This window comes from Canis aureus, chromosome X (genome assembly GCF_053574225.1).
Source record: "Canis aureus isolate CA01 chromosome X, VMU_Caureus_v.1.0, whole genome shotgun sequence".
In the NCBI taxonomy this organism is placed as follows: domain Eukaryota; kingdom Metazoa; phylum Chordata; class Mammalia; order Carnivora; family Canidae; genus Canis; species Canis aureus.
Window position 1 is genome coordinate 112,235,224 of NC_135649.1, and position 17,739 is coordinate 112,252,962.

A 17,739-nucleotide genomic window follows, 5' to 3' on the forward strand; every position below is an offset into this window, starting at 1 on the left:
TTCTATACATTAAGGTACTAACGTATAGAATGCCTACTGAGTACAGGCAGTTTTGAGATAAAGATTCATAAAACAATATAAGGAATGTTACTGTTGTTCTTCCCAGATCCCTTTACCCAATCCACATATCCAACTCCCACACACCTAAGTATTGGCTGTTAATAGCTTACAGCTGCCTCCTTCTCTATAAAAACTGTCATTGTCTGAGTGGGAGCTGTGTCTTTGGGGAGGTCATTCCCTACGAGAAGCAGCTTCTTACCCATTAACTTGGTAACAAGGATGTAGAAAAGTCCTCCCATCCCCACGTTTACCTAAAGGTGGAACTAACTTTGTGTTTCAGTTTGTACTCTAGAACTCCCCAAAGTAACAGACTGACATAGCCTCCAGCTGAGATCATAACCTTGCTTGACTCCTTCCCTTGTCCTCTACTGCTCCTCACAATTCTCGTCTGAGAAAATTTCCTCAATAAAGTATTTGCAAACAAATTCAAGGTTCTACTTCTGAAGTATCCATCCTAAAATAGATTTATGCCCCTTTTTTTAAAAAAAAAAAAAAAAGATTTTATTTATTCATTCATGAGAGACACACAGAGAGAGGCAGAGACATAGGTAGAGGGAGAAGCAGGCTTCCTGCAGGGAGCCCAATGCAGGACTCAATCCTAGGACCCCAGGATCATGACCTGAGCCAATGGCAGATGCTCAACCATTGAGGCACCCAGGTGTCCCTATGCCCTTTTATTTTTTCTAGAACATATATAAAAGTTAGCTCAACTATTAATTTCTCACTGATTGCATGTAGAGAATTAAAAATGAAAGAGGATTTTGGGATCCCTGGGTGGCGCAGCGGTTTGGCGCCTGCCTTTGGCCCAGGGCGCGATCCTGGAGACCCGGGATCGAATCCCACGTCGGGCTCCCGGTGCATGGAGCCTGCTTCTCCCTCTGCCTGTGTCTCTGCCTCTCTCTCTCTCTCTCTCTGTGTGTGTGTGAGACTATCATAAATAAATAAAAAAAAAAAAAATTTAAAAATAAAAAAAAAAAAAAAAGAAAGAGGATTTAGATGATATCTTCATTCTCAGCTAAAAAGAATAATAGGTGCCAGATGTAATTTCTTGAGAGATACACCAAAAAAAAAGTATGGAATATAGTTTTATTACATTAATATCAGGTGACAAAACAATGATCTCTACAAGACAACACAAACAAATGAAATGTACACTATGGTTGCTCAGGTTTACCATATGAAGAAAAAAACCCAGGATAGTCCTGGTTGACTCCCAAATTGAGGCTATAGAGCTGGGAGGCCAGGAAAGCCAAGGCAGCAAGAGTTACCAAAGAAGAAAAGGCTACATAGAAAGAGAACTCTGGAGATCTGCAGAGGCCCCCCCCCCCACCCTTACTATTCAATTGAGTACAGGTCAGTACATACACATGAGGAAAAGAACACCAAACAAGTTTAAAGGGAGAAATCCCCAAAGATCACACAGACCAGGAATAGTGCTCATTCCTAGTATGCTGGGTGGAAAACTTATAATTCACAGGCCATTGAGTAGAATACTAAAAAGGGGTTTGCTTCAGAAGCAGTGGAAAAATAGCACTAGACTACTTAATGCTCTTGATCTCACCTAACAACACTTAAAATCAATACTCAAAAGTATCAAACTGTTTCTAAGTAACTTAACTGCATCCCAGAACAAAGCTCAAGAAAATTCCAAAAATATACAGCACTCTACAGGGCAAAATTCATGGTGTTTGACCTCTAGTAAAAAATTATCAGGGATGTAAAGAAACAGGAAAATGACCCAATCTTTTTTTTTATACTTTAAGAAGGTCTTTAATAGAGCTTGTATTTTCTGATGATGAGAAATTGATGTACAATTATATGTAATATAATATGAGAAATTAATATATAACGTAATATACAAGATCGGTTATGGCAAAAAACTGATGTTATTAGTTACAAAAATAGTCATATGAACTGAGCATGTGATGTGATAAATGCTGGATGCTAATGTACTTCTTTTTATTTAATTTTTTTATTGGAGTTCTATTTGCCAACATACAGCATAACACCCAGTGCTCATCCCGCCAAGTAAAATGACCCAATCTTAGAAAAACAAATCAATTAAAATGGACTCAGAAATAACACAAATGCAAGGATTAAAAAAATTTATAACTATATTCCATATTCAAAAACTAAAGGAAAGATTGAACATGTTCAATTTGAAAAAGACCCAGTTCAAACTCCTAAAGATTAAAATTATACTGGCTGAGGTGAAAAATACACTTGATGGAATTAATGTCTGGTTAACTACTGCAGAAGAAAATAGTAAACTTGAACCCTTAGTAATAGGAACAATCTAAAATGAAACACCCAGAGTTGGGGGCTTGGAGGGGGAGATAAAGAATCAGTAGTCTGTGAAACAACTCCAAATGGACAAATATATATAGTCAAGAATTAGTATTATTTATATATTTATATATATATTTATATATTTGTATATATATATATATACATGTAATTGTCATCTCCAAAAGAGAAGGGGAATGGATAAGACAGAAAACATATGGACAAAAACGTTTCAAAAAAATTTATTTTTTATTTATTTTCTTTTTCAAAAAAAATTTTAAATATTTTATTTATTTATTCATGAGAAACAGAGAGAGAGTGGCAGAGACACAGGCAGAGGGAGAAGCAGGCTCCATACAGGGAGCCTGATGTGGGACTCGATCCTGGGTTTCCAGGATCACGCCCTGGGCTGAAGGTGGCGCTAAACCACTGAGCAACCTGGGCTGCCCAAAACTTTTCAAATTTGATGGACTTTAAGCCCACAGATTCAAGAAGCTAAACAAACCCCCAAGAGCAAAAATCATGAATAAAACCACATAAGACACATTATAATCAAAATTTTAAAAACCAGTGATAAAAAGAAAATATTAAAAGCAGCCAGAGGAAAAATAACACATACTAAGTACAGAACAAAGATAACAATGACAACAGATTTCTCAACACAAACAATGCAAGCCAAAAGACAGTGAAATGATATCTCCAAAGCTCTGAAAGAAAAAATCGTCAACCTAGAATTCCATTTCCAGGAAAAAAATCTCTTAAAAAATAGAGGCAAAAATAAAGAATCTTTTCAGGCATACAAAAGATGAAAGAATTCATTACAAGCAGGCCCTGTATATAAGAAATGTTAAAGAAAAATGATAATAGATAAAAATTTTGACCTACACAAACATACACAAAAAGAGTACTAGAAATGGTAACCATATGGGTAAATTAAAAAGAAATTCTGTCATTATGTCAGTCTGTTTAAAAGATAATCAGCCATTTAAAGCAAAAATAATAAAAATGTATTTGGGGTTCATATAATATGTAGAAATAAAATATACAAAAACAATAGCATGAGAGTCAGGAGGGGAGAAATGAGTACATTGTGGGAAGGTCTCTATACTATATAGGAAGTAGTAATAATATCACTTGAAAGCAGACTGGGGTAATATTTTGTGTTACCCGTGTAGGTAACTTTTTGTGTTATTATAAATTATTACAAAGTTTGCATTATTACAAATAACACAAAAAGTTAAAAGACAAAAAGCCACAAAAGAGATAAAATGGAATCATAAAAATTATTCAATTAATCCAAAATATGAGTGGAGAAAAAAGGAGCAAATAAAAGATGGTAAAAATAGAAAATAAATAGAAAGATGGTAGATATATGTGCAACCATATCTATCATCACATATGTGGTGGAAAGACTCTAAGATGGTCCCCAATTATCCCTGTCTTCTTGTATTTATGCCCTTATGTAATACCCTCCTCTTGAGCGTAGACAGAACCTGTGACTTGCTTCTAACCAATGGACTATGGGATATAACCATCATGACTGTTACGTCAGACTAGAACTTCCATCTTCCATCTTGCAAGCAGTCTCTCTCTATTGACTGTTCCTTTTGCTAGCTTTGATGAAGTAAACCATCATACAAAGAAGTCCATGTGGCAAGGAACTGAAAGTGGCCTTCATTCTGACACCATGCAAGGAATTGAATCCTGCCAAAAATCACATTAGTTTGGAAATAGATTATTCTTCAGTTGAGCCTCAGATGAGACCCCAGCCCTGCCCAACACTTTGATTGCAATCTTGTGAGATATCCTGAAGCAGAGGACTCAGCTAGGCTATGCCTGAATTTCTGACTTACAGAAACAGTGAGATAACAAATGTGTGTTGTTTTAAGCTGCTACGTTTTTGACAATATTATTCTGCAGCAATGAATAATAAAACATTCAATGTAAATGGTTTAAACACACAATTAAATTGGAGATTGTCAAATTGGATTAAGGAAAAAAAACCCAGCTATATGCTACTTTTAAGAAATGTACTTTAAATATAGACACAACATAGGTTAAAAATAAAAAGATGGAACAAGATATACTATTCTATTTTGATCTTTATTTTATTCTTAAAAGATTTTATTTATCTATTCATGAGACGCAGAGAGAAGCAGAGACATAAGCAGAGGGAGAAGCAGGCTCCCCGCAGGGAGCCTGATGCAGGACTCGATCCCGGAATCCCGGGATCCCGCCCTGAGCCAAAGGCTGATGCTCAACCGCTGGGCCACTTAGGTGTCCCTATTTTGATCTTTAAAAAAATAAACAGGAGTTACTATATTAATATAAAGCAAAGTAGCTTTCAGAGTAAGTATTATTAAGAGTAGAAGGTCATTTTAGAAAGAGCCCAATTCAGCAAAAGGATATGGCAATCTTAAATTTATATGCACCTAACAACAGAATTATTATATGAATTAAAAACTGATAGAAGTGTAAGGAGAAACAAATAAATCCGTAATTATACTCAGAGATTTACCTTTTCTCAACAATTGAAAAAACAAATAGATAGAAAACAAGGATACAGAAGACTTGAACACCACTATCAACCAAATGCCTAATGCACACTTCTACAACACTTCAAAATATTGCAAAATACACATTTTTTTCAAGTGCACAGAGAACATTTACCAAAATAGAGCACATTCTGGCCCATCAAACAAATCTTTTGTCTCTTTCTCTGTGGTATTCTTAAATTATAGGTGCTAAAATTTCTATCTCTACCCTTAACCTTAATCACGGAAATTGCTGATGGGATATGATGGGCAGGATGATGAGCAGAGCAAATCTGTAATATAAAGTGTGCCAAATGCTTGCTTTGAAAAGGAAGACTTTCAAGAGGCAGATGAAATTGAAGTTGAGGGGATGCTAGTTCACCTTCCTGAGAGTTCTAAGAGTCAGCTGAATTAGTGGCTTTAAACATGGTGTGTTTTGAATGGAACCCCAAGTGGTCGGGACTAGTATATGTTCATAACAGATTAAGTCTTCTGTTACTGAAAAGATTGAAGCCTAGTTACTTTTGGCTCAAAGACACTAGGTTTATTACAAAAGTTTGTTCATATAAGATGGCATTTAGATCATCAAGTTATACTCTAACAGTAGTAAACAAAACCCTCCAAGAAACCCAATATCTCACTGGGAGAGATATTTCTATCAGTAGCTTTCATGGTGACATTACTGTGTCCAGGGGTAGGGAAATAATTTGGCCTGCAAGAGAATTTAAGATGGTGCTATATAACTTTACTTGCTCATCCTATGTGAAATCAATCAATAGTCCAATTCAACACTGCTACAATGTTGAATTGATGACTAGCTATAAAACCAAAGCTATTAATGGGAAGATAATTCACACAAAGTCACAGTGATAGTGAACAAATGAGAAATTCCATAAAAAGGAAAAAAGATGTATAGAGGCTGCTTTTGGGCAGCAGGCTTGAGCGATGGAGACCTGAGTAAGGTATAAGGGCCTGCAGCCACCACCAGGCTAAATGCAAACTGGCTCATTAGGAGACCCACCTTGAAAGAGCCATAGGCCCTCGCTGACCAATGGGTTACTTACAACCAGGCACGGGTACCAAAAAAGGGAAATTCCATAAGGTCCCCTATGTCCTCACCTTCCCCACCATAACTACAGCCCCCCATCATCCCCTCCTGGCGGACAGTCTCTCCTCCCCTGTCCTGCCCGCTACCCCCTTGTGGTGCGTCCAATAAACTTCTATCTTCTTTGTTCTGCCTCAGGTGAGTTCTTCCACTGCCCTTGCCCAAGGCCTCCATCTGATAGGGTTGCCCCACACAATATTTCTCTTTTGGGTTGCTATAGAAAATCCTCAAGATGGGGCACCTGGGTAGCTCAGTGGTTGAGTGTCTGCCTTTGGCTCAGGTCGTGATCCTGGGGTTCTAGGATGGAATCCTGCACCGGGCTCCCTGCAGGGAGCCTGCTTCTCCCTCGGCCTATGTCTCTGCCTCTCTCTCTCTCTCTCTCTCTCTCTGTCTCTGTGTGTGTCTCATGAATAAATAAAATCTTTTAAAAAAAAATGGGGGACGCCTAGGTGGTTCAGCAGTTGAGTGCCTGCCTTTGGCCCAGGGCGAGATCCTGGAGCCCTGGGATCGAGTCCCACATCAGGCTCCTTGCATGGAGCCTGCTACTCCCTCTGCCTATGTCTCTGCCTCTCTCTCACTCTCTCTCTGTGTCTCTCATGAATAAATAAATAAAATCTTTAAAAAAAAAAAAGAAGGAAAAAAATACTCCAGTATGTGTAAAGCATAATCCATTAGGTGACAGTTTCTGGAACAGATAACAACAATCCTAAAAATCTTCAGGTTATTCAAACTCACTTTAGTGCTCAGTAACTTTGGGCAATTTTGCAAAGAAAAGAGTAAGATCTGGGTAACTGCAGCACGGATTATTTTAAGAGATAAATCTTTTGAAAATTGGTACAACCACTCTGGAGGATAGTATTTACGCAAATGTAAAACATGTGTTACCTCTTAGCCCCCACATACTCACTGCTCAGATATATCTCCAAAAATGACCCTTCAGATAAGCCCACAAAAGATACATATTGAGAACACTCTTCTAACAAGTAACACAAAATCTATGCAATCCAGCTTAAATAATAAAGGGGGTTGTTGGCACACAGACTTGGAAAATTCAAGCAGAACACGGTTCATAGTTTGGGCTGTTTTTTGGAATATGAAGAAAACATCAATGAAAGAGTGGAAAAGTGGGATCCCTGGATGGCGCAGTGGTTTGGCGCCTGCCTTTGGCCCAGGGCGCGATCCTGGAGATCCGGGATCGAATCCCACGTCAGGCTCCCGGTGCATGGGGCCTGCTTCTCCCTCTGCCTATGTCTCTGCCTCTCTCTCTCTCTCTCTCTCTCTCTCTCTGCATGTGACTATCATAAATAAATAAAAAAAAATTAAAAAAAAAGAGTGGAAAAGTGACACAGGTGAGAAGGGAGCCAATATAGGGTACAGTATCAAGCTAATTTCCACTGTGGACAACTAGAGTTTAATTCCACTAAGCAAACCCTGAGAGCTAGTGTAAACCATATGCCTTAGAGGTAATCCACCCTAGAGGGTAAGTCACTGGTTGAGAGTCATCCATTCCATTCTGAGTGGATGGCAGAGGGGACTCCAGTAGTAAGAGAAACCCCTCAGGCAAGTAATTCAGTACTAACAGAAGTCAGGCCAGGGGGATCCCTGGTGGCTCAGAGGTTTAGCGCCGCCTTCAACCCAGGGTGTGATCCTGGAGACCCGGGATCGAGTCTCATGTCGGGCTCACTGCATGGAGCCTGCTTCTCCCTCTGTCTGTGTCTCTGCCTCTCTCTCTCTCATTCTCTCTCTCTCTCTCTCTGTGTCTCTCATGAATAAATAAATAAAATCTTAAAAAAAAAAAGTCAGGCCAGTGTGCACTGAAGTGGTAAAGACAAGTAGATATATGAGTAGGGCACCCATAGCATCTGCCTCAGATGGACTTCAAGGTTGGGTAACCCAGCAGCTCAACATCACAAAGATTCTGCTCTGGTTTCCAGGGTTAATTTTATCCAACCAATGTTTTCCACAGTGTTCATGAAATGATTATCAGTCCCAACTGGGGCTACAGATATTGCAGGATATAGAAAGCACTTCAATGTCAATGTTCCACGAAACAATGCTTATGTTTAGCCTTATAGGGTTGAATTAAGGTACAGGCATAACCTCTGATTTTGCTACATGATTTAAATCAATCAGAACGAACTCCCAAAGATAAGGATGGACTGTCTTCCCTAGCTAGAAAAGAAAAGCTGGGTACTATTGAGAAGGGAGGAACTGGAAGTAGATGCTGGGTAGTCCAACCACAAACGTATAGTGATGTGTGTGTCAAGATGTTAATTGCAACCTTCTTTACAATAGCAAAAACCTAGGAACATCTGAAGTATATGTCAGTAGGGGACTTAAATTTAAACAAATTATGGTACATTCTTATTATGGATCCTTTGTAGTAGTGGATCTTTATATTTCTGATGTAGTGGGCCTCCATGATGTATCATTAAAGAAAAAAGGCATGTGTAATTCAGTGTGTAAGGCAAACCATTTATGTAAATTAAAAAGCAGGTAGATGAATACAAAATGTGTTATGTTAAGGCCTAATCAGCCAAAGAGTACTAAAGAAGGATAAGCGTGAAATATGACAAGGTTGGATTTATTGTGTCTATGCAGTGAGGGAGGGCCCTCCAGGAGAACCATGGAGTGCTACTCAACAAGAAGGAAGAGAGAAACATCTTTTATAAGATTTGGGTTCTCACTGAAGGATTATGAGGAGGGTTTAAGAGAGTGGTGATCAGTTCTGGGTTAGTTGCTTTACTGAGGCAATGTTAGAAAGGGAGTTCAACTAGGGATTGAGTGCTGTCTTGAAGTTAGGGGACTTTTGCAGGATTGAGTCTCTTGATAACAGATGAATGTTATCTGAAAGTGGGGCTGGGGGCTGTCATCAGTAATGACATCCCAGTATAATGGCACCCTTAGGGGGTGCCATTATGGCATTTTACGGCTGCTGCACAATCATTGGAGAAAGAATGGTTTCTATTAACTTTGCATCTGACTTTACGTGTCTATCCCCCTAGCTTTAATGATAGAAAGCCTTCCTTTTTTTCCTCCCATGTCTGAGCTGATTGTTCACTCTTTTGATCCCAGGTAAGTTTTTACTGTTTCTAAAGGAATACTAAGAAACCATTAACAGCCGTCACCTTTGGAAAAATAAATTGGGTTGGGAAAGTGAGCAGTAAAAGACACCTGTGCTATTTGTTTGTATCTTTCCTTTTTACTTAAATTTTCTAAGCATGTACATGTGTGAATTTTGGTCCATTTTAAGTGTTAACGTGGATTCTCTGGGCAGTGAGAATATGACCTTTTTTGGGTTTTTCCCCCCCTTCTTTTTATTTATCTGTATTTTGTCAAGAATTAGTATTATTTTAAAATAACAATAAGTGGATACTCCCAGACTCCCAAAAAGTCAACAGTCTAAACCTGGAGCTCAGAAATGAACCTGGCCAACCTATCTACCACCTATCCCCCTTGCTTTCTAATGCCACTACTTCCTGCCTCTGTTGGGTCATTCACTCTATGTCCAATCCTTATTCCATCAGCTCTAACCCTAACAAAAGGTAGCAAATTTGGAGTGAGATCAGTGAGAGAGTGAGCCTATCACCTCATGGGGTGCCTAGATACTGCATGAGACTAGAGAGCACAGTTCCAACAATAAACCTGAACAATAAAATCCTGCATCTCTTTTCCCCTAACTCAGCCTCCTCCAAAGACCATACACCTATCAGTGCCAGCAAATGGTATGTTATTGTTGTATCCTCTCCCTGCCAGAGACAAACATCTTGTAATATTTAAATAGCAATGTAGTTGAGGAGCAGGTATGCTCACTTTATAATAATACACCATGAGGTGACTAATAGCATAGATAACTTAAGGGCAAAACCAAAAGACAAAGCTACTTTCATTCTCTTTGCCTAAAAGTTCAATAAAATGCCTCACCCACGTGCCTCCCCTAAGTGCTTCCCCTGTTCACAAAGGGATTTTTCATTTTATTATTTTATTTTATTTTATTTTATTTTATTTTGGGGGGGATTTTTCATTTTAGAAGATTGGCTGAGAATGTTATAATTAGGAGACTTGTCACAAAAGTGTACTGCTTGTAGTCATATGTCTAAGATGAAGAACCAGTGGCATGATAAAAGAGAGTAACTTTCTTGTTGAGTCATAATAACAAAACCAATGACAAATATGGGGAGGCTTCTGTGGGAGCATGCACTGAGGGGTTTTATGACATTCCCACCAGACCATTACTTTTAAAGGGACTGATTCAGAAAAGTTGCTAGTGATATACAAAGATTATTATCTATGCAAAAATTACATGAGCTTTTCCAGAGCCAAGTTCAACTATTGTTTATAAAAAAGTAGAAAAACCTCCTATAATATTGAGTCTTTGAAATCAAATTTCAACAATTTTGCAAACAGTTGAGAAATAATGACTTCAGTTATTTTCCTGTCTTTGCTGTTAATAAGGACCCAAATTATCAGCACCTCTGACAAGCTCTGACCTTTTAGGATAGTGTAATGATGTTCTAAAGACAGTAAACAGTGTACACATTGTCATTCTGCCAAAGCAGAGCTACAAGCTTGTTAATTGAAAAATCTCTGTAGATTAGTGCAAAAAAGTTCAAGCCATTAAAAGTAAACAAAACAAACTTTTATTTTCCAATGTGCCACTTTTAATAAACACACCAAATATTTTGAGAGATACTCTGAATAAGTTAAAATCATTTCCAAGGAAATGGTTTCTTTTACAGATTATCTGTTTCTTCTTTAGTTAATGGGGATATTATCACAAGGAATTATTTAATGGGGCTCAAATAAGTATAAGAAATATACAATATGTTATTGCATGGTCAATTTTCAATCATGCAGTGGTGAGTCATTAACAGAAAGGCTTATTCTCAAGTGTTTATTGACATAATTGGTTGACAACTGCTAGCAAACAGTAGGAGTTTGAGCTAATCTCAGACCATCATCTTCTAACTGTATAAATGGGTCTGTCATTCACTATATCTGAGCCACCTCTGAAAAACAGAGACAGTATTTTTTTCTTAAATGTTTATTTATTCTTCAGAGAGGAAGAGAGAGCATGAGAGAGGCAGAGGGAGAGGGAGAGAGAATCCCAAGCAGATTGTGCTGAGCGTGGAGTCTGATGCAGGGCTTGATCTCATGACCCTGGGATCTTGACCTGAGCCAAAACCAAGAGACGGATGCTCAACCAACTGAGCCACCCAGGTGCCCCTAGTGACTTGCTTCTAATGAATAGAATGGTAAAAGTGACAGTCTATAACATCTGAACCTAAGATATAAAAGGCATTGTGACTTCTTCCTTGCTCTCTTCCTTTGATCAACCACTCTGAGCAGCCATGTCTTGTAGACTCTCAAACAGTGCCAAGAAGAATCCCACATGGCAAGAAACTGGGACGTCCTACCAACAACCAGCAAGGAACTGAGGCTGTCTTTCTACAGTCATTGCATGACCTTGGCAATGGATTCTCCCACCCCAGTCAAGCCTTCAGATGACTACAGCACATGTCTTAACTGCAGCTTCATGAGACAATGTGAGCCAAACTCATTCAGCTAAACCACTCTTAAATTTCTGACCCACAGACACTACGGAGTGATAAGGTTTTGTTGTTTTAGGCCAGTAAGTTTTGGGGTAATTGTTATACAGAAATAGAGAATACTCTGGCCTAACAGGAAAAATACAGCTACAAAGACAAGAACAATAAGATTCTCTTTAATTATACATGGGAAATTATCCAAAGAAATTTAGAAAGAAATGAGAGATTTGACTTAGAAGCTTACAATAATATTCCTTTAAAACTTCCACATATTCTGGGTTATAATGCAGTTAGAAAAAGCTGTAATTTTCCACCAGTCACAATGAAGGCTCTTTAGCCATTAGAAAACTCTATGAAAGGGGTGCCTGGGTGGTACAGTCAGTTAAACCACTCTTGGTTTCAGCTCAGGCCTGATCTCAGGGTGGTGAGATCAAGCTCCATGTCAGGCTTCATGCTCAGTGCAGACTGAGCATGGGATTGTGGGATTGATAACAATTTTCATTTAGCAACCTCACCTCTCAATTCCATCAACTGTTGTAGAATAATGCATTGCTCCTAAGGATAAGTTCTGTTGAGACTATTGCTGAACAAAGATATGAAATCACTGTTTTATGATTATTATTTATATACAAAAGATTCAGATTGAAAAAATATCTGATTTTTTTAAATGATGAAAATTAAGAGTATTAGGGGAAAGGTACTGTCAATAGAGCTGGTTTTGGAACCTTTTATATATTAATTTTCCTCTCTTGAAAATACTATATGATTTTTTAAAAATATTTTATTTATTCATGAGAGACACAGAGAGAGAGGCAGAGACATAGGCAGAGGGAGAAGCAGGTTCTCTGCAGGGAGCCCGATGTAGGACTCCATCCCAGGACCCTGGGATCATGACCTGAGCCAAAGGCAGACACTCAACCACTGAGCCACCCAGGTGCCCAAATACTATATGATTTAGACAAGGTTGTGAATCTAGGAGTGCAGTTTGTTCTTTACGCAAATTATTTATTGAGTAGCTTCTATTTATCAGGCACTGTTTTAGATTCCCAGATGCAATGGTGCAAAAAATAAGCAAAAATCTATGCTCTCATAGAGCTTTCAGAAAGGAGAGACAAACAATAAACAAAATGAGTAAATGGTATAGCACATTAAAAAGTCATGAGTGTATAGAGAACAAGAAAAAAAGAAAAGGTCAGAGAGTGCCAGGGGGCACGGGGGATTTTATTTTTAAGTAGGCTCCATGCAGGGCTTGAATTCACCACCCTGAGATCAAGACCTGAGTGAGATCAAGAGTCAGATACTTAACCAACTGAGCTACCCAGGTGCCCCTAGGTAGTAAGGGCTGGCTCCATTTAGAAGATGACATTTGCACAAAGACTTAAAGGACACAAGGGAACAGACCCATGGATACTTGAGTGTAATGTGTGCTGAGCATGGTGGAGGTGCGGGGAGCGTGTGCAAAGGGCCTGGGGCAAAGTATGCTCAGCCTGCTGAAGGAACAGGAAAGAAGCCAGTGTGGAGAGGAATAACTGAGAGAGAGTAGAAGAATGAAAGGTGATGGGGTAATGTAGTGCCAAGCCACGTGAAACCTTATAGACTACTGCAAGGATTTTGACTTCTACTCTGGGTATGGGTTTTGTGGAGTGACACAATCTGACAACATTAAGCAGCACACTAGCTGCTGTATTGAAAAACAGACTAGGCGGAATAGAGCAAGGGCAGAAGGAAAAAATCCAGCAAAGCAGTCACTGCAATAAACCAGAAAGAGACTTAGATGCTCAGTCAAAGATGTTAGCCAAGGAGGTGGTAAGAAGTGAGATTTGGGATATATTCTGAAGGTGAAGCCAATAGGATTTGTTGGTGGGCTGCACATAGCATGTAAAAGAAAATAACTATTTATTAGAAAAATTAAATTCATAGTTAAATAGCTTTCTGAAAAGGGAACTTCAAAATCAGATGCTTTCACTTGTAAATTCTATCACATTTATGGAAGAAATCACACGACTCTTACCAACACTCTTGGAAATCAAAGAATGAAAGAATACTGCCCAATTCATTTTGTGTGGTCAGCATCACCCTAATTCTAAAACCTGATAAAGACAGTCCAAAAAAGAAATTTATAGATCAATAATCTTCATGAACATAGATGCAAAAATGTCCTAACAAAATATAGCAAATGGAATCTAATAGAATATCAACAGGATAATACATGATGACCAAGTAGGGTTTATCTCAGGAATACAAGGTTGTTTAACTTTTTTTTTAAGATTTTATTTATTTATTTGAGTGAGAGGGAGACAGAGCATGAGCATGGGGGAAGAGAAAGAGGGGAGAGGGAGAAGCAGGCTTCCTACAGGGAGTCTGATGCCCACCTGGATCCCAGGATCATGACATAAGCCGAAGGCAGAGGCTTAACCAACTGAGCCACTCAGGAGCCCCAACACTGTTTAACTTTTAATGTCAAGGCAATCCACCTATATTAACAGAACAAAGGAGAAAAACTATAGCATAATTTGAATAAATGCAGAAAAAAATTCATTCACTCATCATACAAACTTGTAGCAAACTAGGAATAGGAGGGAATTTATTCAACATAATAAAACAACTTTTAAAAACCTGCATGTAAAAAATAAAAATAAAAAAAAATAAAAATAAAAACCTGCATGCAGTTAACTTCATATATTTTTTTAAGATTTTATTTATTTATTCATGAGAGACACAGAGAGAAAGAGAGGCAGAGACACAGGCAGAGGGAGAAGCAGGCTCCATGCAGGGAGCCTGACGTGGGAATTGATGATCCCAGGACTCCAGGATCACACCCTGGGCCGAAGGCAGTACTAAACCCCTGAGCCACCCGGGCTGCCCATTAACTTCATATTTAATGGTGAAAGTCTGAATGTTTTTTTCCTCAAGATTAAGAAAAGGCAAGGTTGCCCACTGTCATCATTTATATTTCATATTGTACAGGAGGTTTCAGTCAATTCAATATGTCAGGGTTTAAAAATTAAAAGAAGTAAGAGGTAGAAAGATGGAAAGGAATATATTGGTTGATGACAAAACTATTTATATACAAAAGCCTAAAGAATTACAAAATAAATGATGGAACAAATAAATGAATTTAATGAGGTCACAGGATATAATGTTAATTTTAAAAGTCCATTGGTATCACAAACATGTGGGAATTGAAATTTAAAAACTTATTCCATCTATAGCATCAAAAATTATGAAATAATTCTAACATAACATGTTATATAAAAATATATAATGTAATTATAAGAGAAAATATAACATAATCTAATAAAACATTTCTAGGATCTTTACATTAAAAAATATAAAATATCATTGAGAGAAATTAAAGAAAATCTAAATAAATGTTGAGATAAATCACAGATTAGAATGTTCCATATTACTGACATAATACTAAGATGTCAGTTCAACCAAAATGAATCATAGAGATATAGTGCAATTCCAATCAAACTCTCAGCAGAGTTTTTTTTTTTTTTTGTAGAAATTGACAAGCTAAGTATAGAAATACATGAAAAATCAAGGAAATGGAATAGTCAAATAACTCTGAAAATAAAGATGAAAGTTAAGAACTTATACTACCTGACTTCATGACTTAACTACAATGCTAAAATCATTAAGACAATGTGGTACTGGGATAATGATTGACAAATAGATCAAAAGAACTGAATAGGGCAGCCTGGGTGGCCCAGCAGTTTGGCGCCGCCTTCAGCCTAGGATGTGATCCTGGAGACCCGGGATCAAGTCCCGCATCCGGCTCCCTGCATGGAGCCTGCTTTTCCCTCTGCCTGTGTCTCTACCTCTCTCTCTCTCTGTGTCTCTCATGAATAAATAAATAATAAAATATTTTAAAAAAAGAACTGAATAGACCCCCAATTATATGGTCATCTTAATTTTTATAAGGTTACTAAAGGGATTCAAAGGGAAAAGAGGAGTCTTTTAAACAAATCCTGACAGAATAACTGGATATCCATAGGGAAAGGAAAAAAAATAACATCAGTGCCCACCTCATACAAAAATTAATTTGAAATATACCCTAGACCTAAACATAAAAATGAAAGCCCTAAAGCTTCAGAAAACATATATCTGACAAAGGACTGATATTCAGGATATAGAAATTCCTAAAATTAAATGATTAAAAAAACTCCAATTTAAAAAAAAATGGGCAGGATATTTGAATAGGTACTTTACAAAAGAACATGTGCTAGTAGCTAAAAAGTACTTGACATCATTAGTCATATGGAAATGAAATTAAAAACACAATGAGGGGTGCCTGGGTGGCTCAGTCAGTTAAGCATCCAACTCTTGATTTCAGCTTAGGTTGTGAGATGAAACCCTGCAATGCACTCCATGCTCAGTGGGAAGTCTGCTTGAGACTCTCTCTCCCTATCTCTCTCTGCCCCTACCCACCTCCCTCTCTAAAAAAATAAAGAAAGGAAGGAAGGAAGGAAGGAAGGAAGGAAGGAAGGAAGGAAGCAAGCAAGCCACAATGAAATTCTACACATCCATTGGTATGGCTAAAATTAAAAAGACTGACGATACCAAATGTTACAAGGATTTGGGACAATCGGAATTCTTATACATTGTTGGTATGACTGTAAAGGTCTTCATTCAACAAAAGGCCTGGCAGCTTCTTATAAAACTAAATATATACCAATCCTATGATCTGGCAATTCCTCCTAGCTACTACCAAAGAGAAATGAAAACAATGTCCACAGAAAGATTTATACACAAATGTTCATAGTGGCTTTATTTTTAATAGTTGAAACTCAGAGGCAGCCCAGGTGTGTCCATCAAAATGAGAAATAGATAAGCAAACTATGATACATTCATATAATGGAATACAACTCTGCAAAAGAAGGATTGACTACCAATAAACACTAAAATATGCAAAAATCTCAAAGACATGCTGAATGAAAGAAGCTTTACACAAAGGAATATATATTGTATGATTCCACTTATATACAGTTCTAGAACAGGCGAATCTTATCTATGGGGAAAATAATTAGGACAGGAGTTTCCTGGCAGAGAAGAGGGTATAAAGTGGGGACTATGTTTGCCTGGGAAAAGGCATGAATGAACATTTTGGAGTGATGACAATGTTCTATACCTTGATGGGAGTCTGTATGCATGGAAAAACTCAGTGGATGCATGCTCAAGATTTGTGCGTTTCACTGCATGTAAAATTTACATCAAAAGGAAAACTTTGGATAAATACCGAACTCTAATTTTAGCATGAATGCTGCAATAGGTGGAGGGAGAGTACAGATGTGTTCAATTTACTTTGAAACGCATCAATGAATAAGATGACTTGATACAGGTGATAAAACAGGTATAGTAAAATATAAGTGGTACGATCTAAGTGACAGTAACGAATTATCACCATAAAATTCTTTCAACTTTGCAATATGTTTGAAAATGTTCACAATAAAATACTTTAAAAATTAAGAGCATTGGGATGCCTGGGTGGCTCAGTGGTAGAGCGTCTGCCTTTGGCTCAGGTTGTGATCCTGGGGTCCTGGGATTGAGTTCCACATTGGGCTCCCTGTGGGGAACCTGTCTCTCCCCCTGCCTATGTCTCTGCCTCTGTGTCTCTTATGAATAAATAAATAAAATCTTTTAAAAAATTAGAACATATATATAGCAATGCTAATATTCCTTCAAGATAATTAAAAGATTTTTTTCCCAAAAAGTACAATACTTATTTGTTGACTTAGAGTTTGATATAAAATAATTAGGCAGGTCTGATTTATCAGGAACTCATTAATTCAGTCACAAACATTAAACAGTTATTTATTGAGCATCTACTATGTGCCAGGCACTTGAAAGAAAGTGAAAATAAAGAACAGTCCACTCAATAAATACTTATCTACTTTTATCCATAGTAACCTACCTGTAAAGAAATGCATTGGCGAAATAAATGAGTTATGACAAAAAAAACCTTTCATTCACAGCTATTCTCTTACATTACATTTTGCCCATCAGTGAAGCTATTTTCAACATGGAAAATCAATATTGTTAAATAGAAAATAATCACACAAATGCCAGTGTCAATTTTAAATTGCTCATTGAATATATTTTCAAACTTGGAAGTAGAAAAATTGAGACTTACAGGAAGAAAGGGCCTCACAAACATATGATTTTTTAAAATGTGGGTATTATGCTGACAGATCGAGAGAGC

General features: G+C 37.7%; 1 protein-coding gene across 5 annotated transcripts in view; it reads right to left on the minus strand.

Moving 5' to 3' along the window:
• Nucleotides 1-17,739, minus strand: part of LOC144307822 (uncharacterized) — a 122,591-nt gene that overhangs the window by 19,186 nt on the left and 85,666 nt on the right. The window contains exon 5 of one of the 5 annotated variants that reach the window (XR_013374521.1): nucleotides 13,822-14,008. The exons of the other annotated variants lie outside the window; for them this stretch is intronic. The gene's annotated coding sequence lies outside the window, so the exon portion shown is untranslated. Of the gene's footprint in view, nucleotides 1-13,821; nucleotides 14,009-17,739 lie in introns of those variants that run through there. 5 annotated transcript variants of the gene reach the window in all.